Source organism: Panthera onca, chromosome D2 (genome assembly GCF_046562875.1).
Source record: "Panthera onca isolate mPanOnc1 chromosome D2, mPanOnc1 haplotype 2, whole genome shotgun sequence".
Classification (NCBI taxonomy): Eukaryota; Metazoa; Chordata; class Mammalia; order Carnivora; family Felidae; genus Panthera; species Panthera onca.
Genome location: NC_138349.1, coordinates 70,831,078 through 70,845,410, shown reverse-complemented (window position 1 = coordinate 70,845,410; position 14,333 = coordinate 70,831,078). Strand labels below are relative to the sequence as shown.

The window sequence follows — 14,333 nt, the reverse complement described above, 5'->3', positions numbered from 1 at the left end:
ACACCTGAACCCAGGCTCTTCGAGTGGGCACAACCGAACATCCGGGTTTTTGCACGGAGTGTTCTTCTCGACATCATCGCACGGTTTATCTATTAATCTGCAATCCGGTTGTACGTTGTCTTCATTAGAGGCATCAGAGAAACCACACGAACACCCTGCTAATTGACAGAACTAGTCCTCAGCCCTCACTGGGGGGGCTCTGTCGCGTTGCCACAGATTATTAATTTGTCTCCCGCTTGTCACTCACCTACAGTTTCAAAAGCAAGCCAGAAACTGTACTGATGAAACCAAAAGAACGTTTCCTGATTAAAACCTTGTGGAAAAGTTTCCAAATAACACGCCGCATTCAGATAATAACAGCTCAAGATATTGAAAAAGCCAATTGCCTATTAGAGTTAAAAAAATTAATTACACAGTCACAGAGTTAAAAACCACATCCTGGGGTAGTTTCAAAGACGAGAGCTTACGGGGTAAAACCGGGAAATGAGCTCCCGGGAACCTCACGCTGGAGAGGGCTCCGGCCTGAGCTTCCTGCCTCCGGTCTGCCAGACCCCCCCACCACTCCCCCCCCTCATCGACTCAGCGCTCACACCGGGGCCCCTGCCCAGGTCACCCACCACCTCTGGGGCTCGGCTTCCTCACTGAAGAAGGAGCAAAGGCTGCAGGAATCCCTTGTGTCATTACCCTCCTTCTAAAACGAAGGTCCCAGGCAAGCTCCACGGAGGTGCAGGTACTTTCCGGGAGGGCAGGCTCGTCTGCTTAAACACGGCAGAGGGCGGCTGGCTCCAGTGAGCACGGGAGCCCTGGGCTCGTGAACACCTGCCACGGAGGGCAGCCCCACCCGGCTCGGGCGCCAGCACCTGTCACTCTAACATGAGAGTTTTCCGTCGGCACCAGCAGGTGTCAGAGGCACTCACTACAGAAGTACCAGGCCCCATTCCGCCTCGTTCTTCACTGAACCACCCGAGGAGACCCATAAATGAGGAAACTGAGGAACAGAGGAGTTAAGGGACTCGCCTGGGTTTACACAGCCACCTGGAGAAGCCAGGCCCACGGCTCCCGTGTATGCATCCCCTCAGCCCCGTGCCCCCAGGGCCAGCTGTGCCGTCCGGAGCGCCCCTGCCCAATCGCCCTGGGCTCCGCAAGGCGGTTTCCAAATGCCCCAAGGTGGATTTACCGAGTTGCCCTGGCAACCCCCTGAGACCCGGGCTCCCCACTGGACACCGGCTCTTAGGCGGCCACTGGCCAGAAGTCACGCCGCATCGCGCACGGAGCCCGGGTCATCGAGGACTCCGCTCTGCGGGCAGCTCAGACCCTGAACACACACCGGCCCTCCACAGGCCCCTGTTTCCCTCTGCTGAAACCCACATAAAACCTCAAAGTACTGAGGAGAGCTTTGCTTTCAGAGACCGATGGTGCAGGTGGTAAGGACACCAGCACTTTGCGATGCTTGCGTGAAGCACCAGGCGGATTAGATCATCAGACGCCCCACCTGCCTCTGCGAACCCGTCGGCGAGACCCGGCGGACCACAGCGAGGCTCCTTCTGTGATGCCCGCCCTCAGGCCGGAGCTCAGACCACCTAAGAACCCAGATCACACCCCCTCCCAGCTCACTGCTAGCTCACCCACATCCGCAGCACGCAGTGATAAAGGTCACGGAGACGATCGCCAGCCCCAGCAATCAGCACCTTCCAGGTCTGAAGCTGCAGGCCTGCATTAACGAGACAGAAACCTGCCGTTTGGCACGGCACACTCTTGAGTCAGGGACGGCAGCTCTAAGATCAGGACGGCCACAGCTGACTCTCTCCAAAGCCGTATTTTAAGTAGTTGGGGAGCCATTACAATTCTAGCCCCAACACTGCCACTGCGTGACCTGTGGGGCAAGTTCATAACCTTGGGGCCCGCTGGAAACTGCACGCACGAGTGCAGGAGGAAAACCAGTTCCTGACATTCTTCCGGGCATGCAGAAACGAAAGATAAATGAGCAATGCCTCCAAAGTGCTTCGGGCAGCTCGGTGACAAGGCTGACATAAATTGGAAGTACCAGGAATTATACCTTACAGAAAACATGCGTTATGAGGAGCGCCTGGCCGGCTCAGCGGGAAGAGCATTTGACTCGTGATCTCGGGGTCGTGAGTTCAAGTCCCACGTTGGATGTAGGGATTACGTAAATAAAACTTACAAAGAAACACATGCATTATCATACGTTTGTCACAAATGTCTCATTCACAAATCCAATGTAAAATATGAGGTGTTACCAACGATATCCTGCTGGGGAAGAAAGGAATAATATATATTTATTAAGGGTCTCCCACCCTGGCTTCCCAAATCATCCATAGCTCCTAATGGATTGTTTATGACAGCAAGCAGACCACCCAGGATGAGTGGAAAAGCTACCAGGACTAAACATACACGTTTTCTGCCCACTCGCACCTGTCAAATGAGAAGGATACAGTCAATGTAACACAACATTCAAGTCAAACTCAGGTAGGTGACAGGGTCTCTGGGCCACAAAGAGGCTGGTTAGGTGTAAGCGATCTCACAGAACACCTTGAACTAACAAACACTCTCCCACCAAAACATTCACCAAGGTTAGTAATTTCCTAAGAGTTTACACAGATAATTCTTATAGAAGAAATGGTACCAAATATAAGAATATTTTCCTGGTGATACAGGTGACAGTTCAAGATCTTAGGCAACCTCCGAAGCATCCTTTGAAAAGAATCACCACTGGGGGCACCTGGGTGGCTCAGTCGGTTAAGCGGCCGACTTCGGCTCAGGTCATGATCTCGCGGTCTGTGAGTTCGAGCCCCGCGTCGGGCTCTGTGCTGACAGCTCAGAGCCTGGAGCCTGTTTCAGATTCTGTGTCTCCCTCTCTCTGACCCTCCCCCGTTCATGCTCTGTCTCAAAAATAAATAAATGTTAAAAAAAAAAATTTAATCACCACTGGGTATTCCTAAATTACTGAAGACACACAAGGCTGATGTATGTCTTTACTAACGGTGATGCTGATTTATGAGAAATATATATTCGCTCTTCATCCACAGGTCCTGGCTCACGACTCCCCAAACCCTTGAATTGCCTGTTGTCCTCAGTTCCTGAACACCCTTTAGAGCCATAAAGGTGAAATGGGTGTCTCATGAATCTTAACAAGCCCCCTTTAACAACTGGGTTTATGTTAATGAGGTGACTTTGGAGAAGCTCTCAAGATGGGGGCTGGTTGCCAGGGGACCCAACCGTGTGATCAGAGGGCTGGAACTTTCAGTCCCACCTCCCCAATTTCTTGGGGGGGGGGGGTGGAGAGCAAAACATGGAATCGATCACCCATGGCCAATGATTTGGTCAGTTATGCCTATGTAATAAAACCTCCACAAAAACCCAAAAGGAGGGGGTTCGGAGAGCTTCTAGGAGAACCAGAATGCTTCTGTGTGCCACCACACCAGGCCTCAAACTCCATGAGGACAGAAGCTTCTTTGTTTGGGACTTTGCCCTATGTATTTCTTAATCTGGCTATTCATTCATATCCTTTGATATCCTTTGTAATAAATCAGTAAGCTAGTCAGTAAACAGGTTCCCTGAGTTTTTGAGCCGTTCTAGCAAACTAACTTTTTACCCAAGAAAAGGGCCTTGGGAACCTCTAATTTTTAGCCAGCCCGTCAGAAGCACAGGGAACTGTCTGGGCTCGTGATTGGCCGCAGAAGTGGAGGACGATCTTGTAGGACTGAGCCCTTAACCCGTGGAAGCGGGCACTGTCTCCAGGCAGACACTGTTAGAATTGGATTGAACTCGTAAGGCGCTCAGCTGGTGTAGAAGCATTGTTTGCTAGAGACCTCCCTACAACAGACATGTTGGAAACTGGGACCAGAAACCTTTCACTGACTCTATCCCTAAGCCTTCAAGTTGCTTTTTGAAAAATTTTGGTTTTCAGGGGCGCCTGGGTGGCTCAATCAGTTAAGCATCCGACTCTTGATTGTGGCCCAGGTCATGATTTGCATCCACAAATACTCTAGTTTGTACCTACAAAAGATAAGGATTTTCAAAAAACAATCCCAAGACCATTACTGCCACTAAGAAAATTAATGATGATGCTTAACATTTCAACTGCTATCCAATCCCTCTTCAACTTTTTCTTTCTTTCTTTCTTTCTTTCTTTCTTTCTTTCTTTCTTTCTTTCTTTCTTTCTTTCTCAGGTCTTTCTCTAGTTGGCTTGTTCAGTGATTCTGAGCTCCATGAAGGAAGACAGAGTGCCTTGCTCACCCCTGCAGATCCCAGCATTCAGCAGGGTTAACTTGTAGATAGAAAACGCTCCAAAGTGTTTCGGAAAGGGTTCATGCTCATCACTGCTCACCTCTCAAAAATAAAAGCCAAGAAGTACTTCTGCTTCCATGGATCCTGGGGATTGGGAGTGAACAGATACAGATGTACACGTTCCAATGGGGGCTACCAGTTCCCTTTATCAAGCACAGAAGGCGCGGAGCCGAGTTCTCATAAAGGGGAGTGATCTCACACGTGAGAAAAAGAAGACCGTAACTCATCAATTCTAAGATGCACTATTTTTCACAGCTTAACATGAAATTGGGACGCATCCCACAATGAATGAGCCTGATGACGCTGCGGGCCAGGAAAAGGGCCACAATGCACCTGTCATCACAGCACCTGCTCAAACATACAACACACCAGTGGCAAAGTCCACATGATGCACGTCAAGTGGCCTGGAAGAAAACCCCAGAAACAACAGTAAAGCACTCGTAATCCTTAGAAACCAAACCAAGTAGGATAGAAATGAATGGGGAATTGGGGAATTAGGGAACATTCCCAAATGAGTTAAAATCTGGCTAACTCTATATAACTGCCATGCTATGTTAAGAGCCCAGAACCAAGAGCTTTTAGAGCTTTCATTGATTTTTTTTTTTTTTTTTTTTTTTTAATGCTGCATCACCAAAGGTCTTGGCAGTGCAGATGACTTTGAGGAAAACAGACACAAATATCTCGGAGTCAAAAAGTAGACACTGAGAAAGTTTTAGGAACACCTTACCCAATATATTTCATGTGTATTTTCCTTTTTATCTATGCACAAGCGTGATGTATGGAAAAATCAATGTCTAATTAAGTCCAAAAGAGCTCTTTAAATAAGTAGAAAATAAAAACGTTAACTGATAAAGAAACCATTGTGTCACAGTTCAATGAACAGTGGCTTTTTTTTTTCTTGCCCAGTGCTACATAAAATAATGGTTTTATGGATAATGGCATCTTAGACTTGATAAAAAGAGGTATATTCCAGATGAAGGGGAAAATCGGTGATTATCAAAAGTGAGCAGTGCCTGGGTGGCTCAGTCGGTTGTTTGAGCGTCCGACTTCGGCTTAGGGTCATGATCTCATGGTTCGCGGGTTCGAGCCCCGCATCGGGCTCGCTGGTGTCAGCACGCGGCCCGCCCCCCTCTCTCCCTGCCCCTCCCCCTCGTGCTCTCTCTCTCTCAAAAATAACAAATAAGCATTAAAAAGAAGTGAGCAGCAAGAAAAACAAGTGGGTGGGTTCTCAGCACAAGGGAACAGGGAAGGGCCAGAAGGGGGCACGGGGCGGTGAAAAGAGGGTAAGCCTTGTGAAGGTTACAGAGCAAAAGCTCAAAATCTAGGTCGAGGGGAGAGCCCTTGAGGCGGGAAGCGCCAAGACAATGAGCGTTGAAGGCATCCCACGCAGGGCCAGCCAGCTCACCATCCAGGACAGGCCCGTGCATCCCCCACGCCCCCCACGCAAGAGTCACCGCCTGATAACACGGAACCTAGTTTATGGGCATCTCCCAAATGCAGACCTCTAATTTACATCAGCTCCTCCAGCTGTCCCTGTGATTCAGCTGAGACAGGCAGACCCTGCCACTCACGTGTGTCTGCCTTCTAGAGCAGCACCCTTCCACGAAGAAGGCCCCCGGGGCAGAGCTAAAGAAACCTCCACAACTGCTCCAAAGTCTGAAGGTCTTTAAAAGGACCTTTCGTTTGCCGCCACGCAAATGCTCCAGTTGTCTTTTCCGGAAACACGCCGGGGGCGCTGCGCAGAACCCCATGACGTATCTAATGACTCCTCGTAAGTGCCCACAGTTTCCCTGAAAAGCAGCTGGGTAATCCCACATGAGAACCGGGAGGATGTGCAATTTCCCACCGTTCCCCTCCCTACCACGGCTGTGGGCAGTGAAGTCACATGTCCATTTTATTTTCCACAAATACTATAGACCAGGGAGCCTCAGTGTGACCCACTTTGCCAAGAACCACCTCTCCAAAGCCCGGGTGCCAGGCCAGCTTCTGCCCTCTGGTTTCCTACAGACTGGTTTTCCTGCAGGAATCAACAACCCCCATCACCCAGAGCAGCTCACAGAGATGACGTCACAGTGGGAATCCCGTGCCGCAGCAGGTGCACAGAGACCCGCGAGGATTCCTCATTAAATGAGAATACGCCTGGAAAGCACTCCGCCAACATGCAATGTCATTTAACAGTGTACTCAACAATGGACCATGGACGCCGACCGGGTCCAACTTAGCATTTCGCACAGATTGGCTCAGAAATCAAGCAACGGGATCGTTCCACATGCACGTTCTACAGAGTCGATGCACGTATTAACCTCCAGGCGCCTAGAGCGGTCTCAAGCCCGAAGCGGGAGATGGGGGTGCGGGAGTATGCACACCGTGGTCACTACAGTGGGTACGCGCATCACCCGAGACAGCCCTGCGACAAGAAGACCCAAGATTTCCACGTCACAGAGGAAATTCCACCAGTGACAGAACAAAGGCGACAACCTTCGGGAAAGAAAACTAGCTCTCTTGTTTAGCAAAAGCAAGTGAGAAGACAGACCACCAGAAGACAGGACACAGCTGGAACCAGGGGCTGCGTGCGAAGCCAAGGGAGCCACAAAGATTCACCTGCTTCCGCAGTCTGGGCTCAAACCTGCTCAAACCTCACTTCCCCGTTGAGCCTAAGGGACCACCGAGGCACCACAACAACCCCCACCCAGCTCCTAATCCCCTGACGCTGCTTTTTTCTCCCTTGGCACTTAGCACCTTTCTCCACCCAATACCATTTACTAACCTCTCCTGTTTCTGTCTGGCTCCCCCCACCCCCAGAATGAAAGTTCCATGAGAACGGGGATTCTGTCTGTTACATTCACCGCCGTATTCCCAAGTACCCAAACAGTGCCTGTCACGTAGTAGGTGCTGACGAAATACTCACTGAAAGAAGGAATGGAAGGGAGTAGAACCTGTTTTCATTTCTGCTCCTGCGGGAAGGGCAGCTGACGACTATGGTCTTCAGGACCGGCTGATGACCGACGGATGAGAACACGTAAAATGTAATCACACAGCGCAAAAAGGTGAAAATGAAGAAAAGAGCCAAACGGACCTGATACCACCATCGAAGCATTATGTGTGTGCTCCAAAATGCCTTCCGGGAATGTTCTGACAGGGCGCAGCAGGGCGAGGGCGCTGCCACAAGGCACGGAAGGGGCACGGACAGACCAGGTACCAAGAGGGAGCCACATCCCACACCGCGGGCAGGCAGAAACCCTCCAGGCCTCGAGCTGTAGACAAACCCCACCGCCTCCGGAGGCCCGGGGATTCCTCCCATCAGACAATGCTGGGTCGGCCATCCACCAGCTCTGCAACGTTGGGAAAGTTACTCACCCTCTCTGTGCTTCAGTCTTCATTGGAAAAATGAGAGGAATAAAAGGGCTGCTACGAGGAGTCACCGAGTCGACATCGATAAAGCATCAGGCCTGGGCCTGGCACACAGCGGGTGTGCACCCAGGGGTCCACCCTGACCGCACAAAGAGGCCATCCTGTTCGGCAGGGGTCTAACCATAAAGGTCGCACGGGGAAAAAAAAAAAAAATCAAAGTTTACACAGACACTGCAGCGGTCCTTAATCAGGGGCGATCCTGTCCCCCAGGCGGTACCTGGCAGGGCCCGAAGACATTGCTGGTTGTCACACACGAGGCGGAGGCCAGGGAAGCCACTAAACGTCCAACAACGCACAGGGCAGCCCCACACAACAAAGATGAACTGGCTCCAAATGTCCTCCCGGCCAAGACTAAGCAACTTCTGATCCGGAGTGACCGCTGCCCCAAGGGGACCCTTGACCCTGACAATACACGTGTCCTGATGTGGGCTCTGGAAATACAGTAACCCTGTCCCGGCCACACTGACCATACCTCCTCCCAGAGTCACCGGGCAGGAAAGTGCCCGCCCTGGCAGGACCGGGCGGCCCGCACTCAGGGCCTGAGGGACTCGGGGGAGGGCAGAGGCAGGTGGCACGTCCCCAGGCGGCCACCCCTGAGCCGCTCGCTGCTTCCCGACAGCTAGCTCCCGTAAGGCGTGGCACCCAGGGCCCGTAATCCCCAAAGCCCAGGAAAGCTGCTTCCATGTAAGCCCAGGAGTGAACAGCCCTGTGTGGGGCCTTTTTGGCTTTTCCAAATCCAGCCTTCTGGATGAATCACTGCCTTCTCCATTCCAACACGCGAAGAAACCCAACCCGTATAAGATGACACGTTCCCTGGGCCCATTATACTGGACATGACAGAATGCAGAAACACCAAGGCAGAGTGAGGGCAGGGGACCGATGGGGAGGAGGAGGGGCTCCAGCAGGGAAGGCCTGGTTAGCTCGAGTCCGGTTTTTCATCTAGAAACGGGCACATGGTCAAAAAGGAGAAAGGCAGGGGAGGCTCTCCTGACCGGACAGGTAAACCAGACAGGCATTCACCTGGCGTTGATCCTGAAGGTCAGGCACATGGCCAAAGGCCAGAGAAGCCCCACACTGGCTAAGAGACAGGGTCAAGTTCCACTCTGAGGACCTGAGTGTCCACCGGAGTGCTCCCTCCAACCCATTCGATCTAATTCTCAAAGGAGGAGAGGCCCTCGCCAGGCCCAGCCTCTCCTGAAACCCCACTCAGGAGGGTTTGCTTGTGGAAGGACCAGAAGTCCTCCCGAAAACGCTTCACCAACAAGGCAGTCTGGAGGCAAGGATCTGAGACAGGAGGAGTGAACACAGATCCCCAGCAGCAACAGAGAATCAAACACTCCCGCCTCAAGGGGAAAGGTGACCTTTCGGGTCAGGGGGGTGACACCAGGCCAACACTTCCTTGGCTCTGAGTGGCACACCGACGGGGGTGGCACCCCACATGTGTAAGTCCCACAGCGACGTGGACACAGAAGCGGGGTCCAAAAGGCCCCTGCAGTGGCAGGTTTTCAGTTCTCTGGTTGCTGAACATGGAGAAGGGATCCCAAGGGAGGACCAGGGCGGCCAGCGTCTCGGGGGCATTCGGGGTCTTGAGGGTGGCATTTATTTCACAAGCAGAATGGAAGCATCCCCCTATTTTAATCTGTGTGGCATCGCTGTGCAGGTGCATTTCCACTTGGACATCCACCCAGCTCGTGCATTGCAGCATCGCCCAGGCAAACCTTCCAGAACAGGATTCACAAGGAGCACAGCGGAAGAACTAAAACAGGGGAGCGGATCTGGCCAGGTTTGGCAATTTTGTCATCCCAAGAATTCGGCTGGGCCGGCTAGGAGACTTCATAGGTTTGGTCTGGTTTCGTTATTTCCCCAGGAATACCCTACCTCCTTCCCCGGGATCTCAGCCAGCATCTCAAAGTCAGCTCCTGCCTTTGCCTGTGTCTCTGCCCCAGGCAGCCTCACCGGCACCACCCCCCCCCCCTCCTCTCCCTCTTCCCCCTTCTCCTCCCCCTCCTCCTCCCCCCTCCTCCTTCCACTAAGCCAACTGTCTCTGGATTTGCTAGAAGGTAGGCAGCACAGCATTGCCTGCTTTGAAGTCGACCTCTTCCCAAACGTGACTTCCAGCTCTGGCAGAAACAAGATACTATGTGTCCACATAGCTACCTACACGAATATAAATATATAAATATCCCTGGCCAGTCATTTCCCCGACCACCTCTCCATTTACCTCTCCCCCGGTTCCAAACAGGAAACCCACCATTCACCAGGAGGTGGGGTAGAGGGATTTACCGAGGGCCTGAAGCCCACGCCCAGCCTTTACCAGCCAGGTCTCCCCACCCCTACCTCGAGGTCTGACAGCGTGAGCCAGCCGACCCCTGGGGACAGCAGCTTCTTGCTGGTTTCTGCTAGAGGGTTAAGGCAAGCGCCCGTTACTTCTGCACGGCTTATCAGCCACAACCTGCTTCCCTCATGTTCGAGCACCCAGAGCCAGCCACGACATAGCTCCGGAACAGGGACCCTGGACTTGCCTTGGAGAAAAGTTGGTATCACGGTGCCATGTGTCGGATTCTCTGGCTGTAGCCTTCTCCCCCCACCACTGCCCTGCCTACCCTCGGCTTCACACTCCCATCTCAAACAGAATTTCCTTCGACTCTACCCTGCTCATAGGGGTGGCTAGGTGTCTTCTGGGTACCCTCCTTGGCCTCCACCCACAGACAGGCTCACAGACCCCCATCGTAACACATGGCAGCCTCACGTTCAACCTCACACCACTCACACTGGAGGAAATACCAGCCATCTCCCCTCCTGCCGGGGGATGCAAGGCCGAGGAGGGCCGCCCGGATCCCAGTGGGGACCCCCGCTCTGACACCACAGCTGGGCACGAGACAGCTGGCGCATCCTGACCCCTTCCCAGGAAGGCGGTCCTTAATGTCACTCTTTGATACGAGCCCAAATGAACCAAACCAATCAATCTTGGAGGAACGGGTGAAGGATGAAAGCACAAAACAAAAGCATCAATGGCTTTCCAGAGGACAAGAAGACACTTGAGATTCCTGGTTCACTGTATTTTCAAGGAGTCATTTGGGGGGCGCCCGGGTGGCTCAGTTGGTTAAGCGGCCGACTTCGGCTCAGGTCATGATCTCGCGGTCCGTGAGTTCGAGCCCCGCGTCGGGCTCCGTGCTGACCGCTCAGAGCCTGGAGCCTGTTTCAGATTCTGTGTCTCCCTCTCTCTGACCCTCCCCCGTTCATGCTCTGTCTCTCTCTCAAAAATAAATAAACGTTAAAAAAAAAAAAAGATTTTTTTTTTCAAGGAGTCATTTGAGGTTTTTACTTTTTCTTTATTCCCCCTACCGCCCCAAAACCATTCATCCGGTGTCTACTCTTTCTCAACACCTTACTAATGGCATCTAGCGCTCTGCCACGAGGTGGAAATGGTTATCCCCGCTGTAAAGATGAGAAACGGAGGGTCGGAGAGGTTCAGTTAAATTAGTAGAGGTCACTAAGCAGAAGCGGGTAGAGAGCTAGGGTCGCTCAGTGCCCATAAATGGACTCATTGCCATGCCTCTTCTTGTGAACGTCCACTGCCCAGCTCAAAACGCATTACTGTCTCCCTGTGATCAACCAAATTAAGAACCAGCCAGTCAGCCTGGCACACGAGGCCCTCTAGAGCCTAGTCCCAAAGTCCAGTTGCCCTACGACGTGTACCACACTCCCCCACCACTCCCCCCATCCCCCACATGCCTCCTACAGGACCACTCCCGAAGCCCCTCAAGGAAGGGTGGTGGAAAGCGAACGGGCTGCCCGGGCCCGGGGTCCGTCCTTCAGCTAACACCTTCCCTTCCCTCCCGAGGACGTGAGCAGCGCAGACCGGGGGTCTCAGGTTGACGCACTTTTTTTTTTTTTTAATGTTTATTCATTTTTGAGAGACAGAGTATGAGCAGGGGAGGGGCAGAGAGAGGGGGAGACACAGAATCCGAAGCAGGCTCCAGGCTCTGAGTTGTCAGCACAGAGCCCGACGCGGGGCTCGAACTCGCAAACCGAAAGATCACGACCGGAGCCGAAGTCGGATGCTTAACCTACTGAGCTCCCCAGGTGCCCCTCGGGTTGACACAGCCGTCAACTTTACATCCCGGGAAACCCTTCCCTTTCTGTCCTCCACCGCCACCCTTAACCCTTAGGCAAGTGCGCTTCAACAGATATCCCTTCTTCTCTCCTTACAGCCTCACCCACGGCCAACCTGCCAAGGCCTGGGAGAGACTTAACGTGATTAAAATTGTAAAGCATTTAAGATGCTCAAAGGAGAGACATCCTTGAAGTGCAAATTATTAACTCAGGGGGACAGAGCCAACTATGGGAGGGGTGATCTACATAAATGTAAAGGAAATACTTTTAAACAATATTACATGTAAACCGACTGACCTCACACCTGACGCCTCAGCACTGAGTCCCGAATGGTGTGGCAATGCCCACGATGCTTCTGAGCACCTGCTCCTCCCGTTCGCCTTATTAGATCTGCAATCCGAGGTGCGGCGGCTTTCTGGGTTTTGCCAAATGGGAGAGTGATGGTCCTGGGATGAGTTATTTAACAGGCAGGGCACACAGTGACAAGCCCGGGCGGGGGTGCTGAAGCAGCAGAAATACCAGGCAGGCTCCCATCAGACAATCCCCTGAAGTCTAATACTGAAGCCTGGTACCCCGTGAAAAACATCAGGGCCGAGAGACACAGGCTAAGCATTGACTTGCATACTATGAAACAAGAGAAGAAACATTAATTCCACTTGCACCTAAAACACTATAGCTAGTATTTAAATTCTGCCTTTCGTCCCACATTATCTTTTTTATGTCCATACTTTACAAGCTAAAAAAAAAAAAAAAAACAAAAAAAAAAAACTACATATTTCCTTTTATCATAAGGATGAACTAAATCTGAAGAGAGGCTTTTTAGTCTTTAAATCCCTGGAAACAGTTCAGGAGGAAGGAAGAGTACACAGTTTTATACTCTAGATTAGGAAATTCAAGACGGCGGGGTTTTCTATTCAGGTCCTCCAGAATGGTCTCAGGGCTTCGACTTTCATACCAGGGTCCACAACACTAAGTTAATGAGTCTTTTACTGCGATTTCAAAAGCTATTGCATTTACACACCTCTTCCTCAACTGACAAATCACTAAACCATTCTAAGGGCCGGGATTAAATTTTATGGTTCGTTGACAGAAAGAATAGAATCCCAAATCACCAATCCATGTATAATTGTTCATTTCCCACACATTTTTTCCTACCTGATCTCTTATCTCCCACTAGGTCACAAAGAGTTCTTAGATTTTTTTTTTTTTTTTTTTAATTAAGGATACCACTTCAGAGGCCAACACAGGAGACCCCCTCAAAACCCTGCAGCTGAAGCCCACAGGGGAGAAGTCAGCTTCTCTGGATGCTAAGGCCACACCGTTGCTGTTTCTAATCACACATTTCTCATGAAAGCGGCAAACCAAGGAAAAGAGCTCTACCAGTGTGGCTTATTTGTTTGTTTTTCTTTTGCATGAAAGGCAGAAGGCTCTGCCAGGTTCCACCAGCACACCAAGCCATGCAGCCCTGCCAAGGCCCGGTTTACTGCACAGCAAAAGTTTTGAAAATAATTCCAGGTTAACGCGAGCACAGTTTTCAAAGGGCCACACTGCTCCTGCTGCTCGCCCGCCGGGCTCTTTACCATCCAAGAACAAACAAAAGCCTTCAGGTACATATACAGCACTTCCCTGCGTTACAAAAAGAACGGGGCTAAGGGCACACTGTTAGCTCAGAACTCAGCTAGGCCATTTCAGCACACGGAACGACTTCATTTCTGCTCCCTCCAGACAAAGCAACTCCACACAATTCCCCAAGATTAAAACAAGATACCTATCTCTATCTAATACCTTCAGGTGAGAATGAATGAATGAGTTGAAACAAACAAACAAACGAGGGAAACCTCTGAAGCAGCCAAACCCCATCACAGACTTTACAGGTCTGACTGTATGGCTAAAAAAAGTCCGTTCATAGACACTCGGTCCCGTTTGGCTTGTTCCAGAATACCATTCCCTGCTTCCTGCCCAACCGGCGGTCCACCTCCATGAACTCAGAATTTCCTGGGTTTGCGGTGACACCAAACATCACAGCGATGAGGGTTCCAGGATTGTGGAAAAGATAACGCTGCTTTCAAAGCCTATTAGCCACCGAACACCACAAGCCAGCCGGCAGCAGGTCCACGGCCAAAGCCCTCCTCTCCCAGCACGGCCGCAGGACCGCACCGTCGGGGCTCCTCCGGCCGCTCGATTTCCTCCCGGATACGCCCGGCTGTCCAGACTGGCTTACACGGTCCCCACGGCCTAACCGCCCGACCCTTGGGAGCCTGCTCAGAGCGCCCACAGAAAAGGGACCATCCCCGCGTAACGGCGAGCGGGGCTGGGGAAGACAAGCGCAGGCGGCCACGTCCGGGCCGCGCCGGGGGCCGAGAGGGGAAGGTCGGGGGAGGGTGGGGGCGGAGATGTCCGTGGCCGGCCTCACTCCGGGCGCAGAGGCGCGCTGGCCCTCCGCTGACAACCGCCCAGGGAGTCTCTTTTACCCGGCACGGGGCCGGCTGCGCCCCCCG

At 52.1% G+C, this 14,333-nt stretch overlaps 1 protein-coding gene across 2 annotated transcripts in view; it reads right to left on the bottom strand.

Moving 5' to 3' along the window:
• The window catches only part of GALNT2 (polypeptide N-acetylgalactosaminyltransferase 2), a 193,311-nt gene that overhangs the window by 177,759 nt on the left and 1,219 nt on the right, over window positions 1-14,333 (bottom strand). The window lies entirely within an intron of this gene.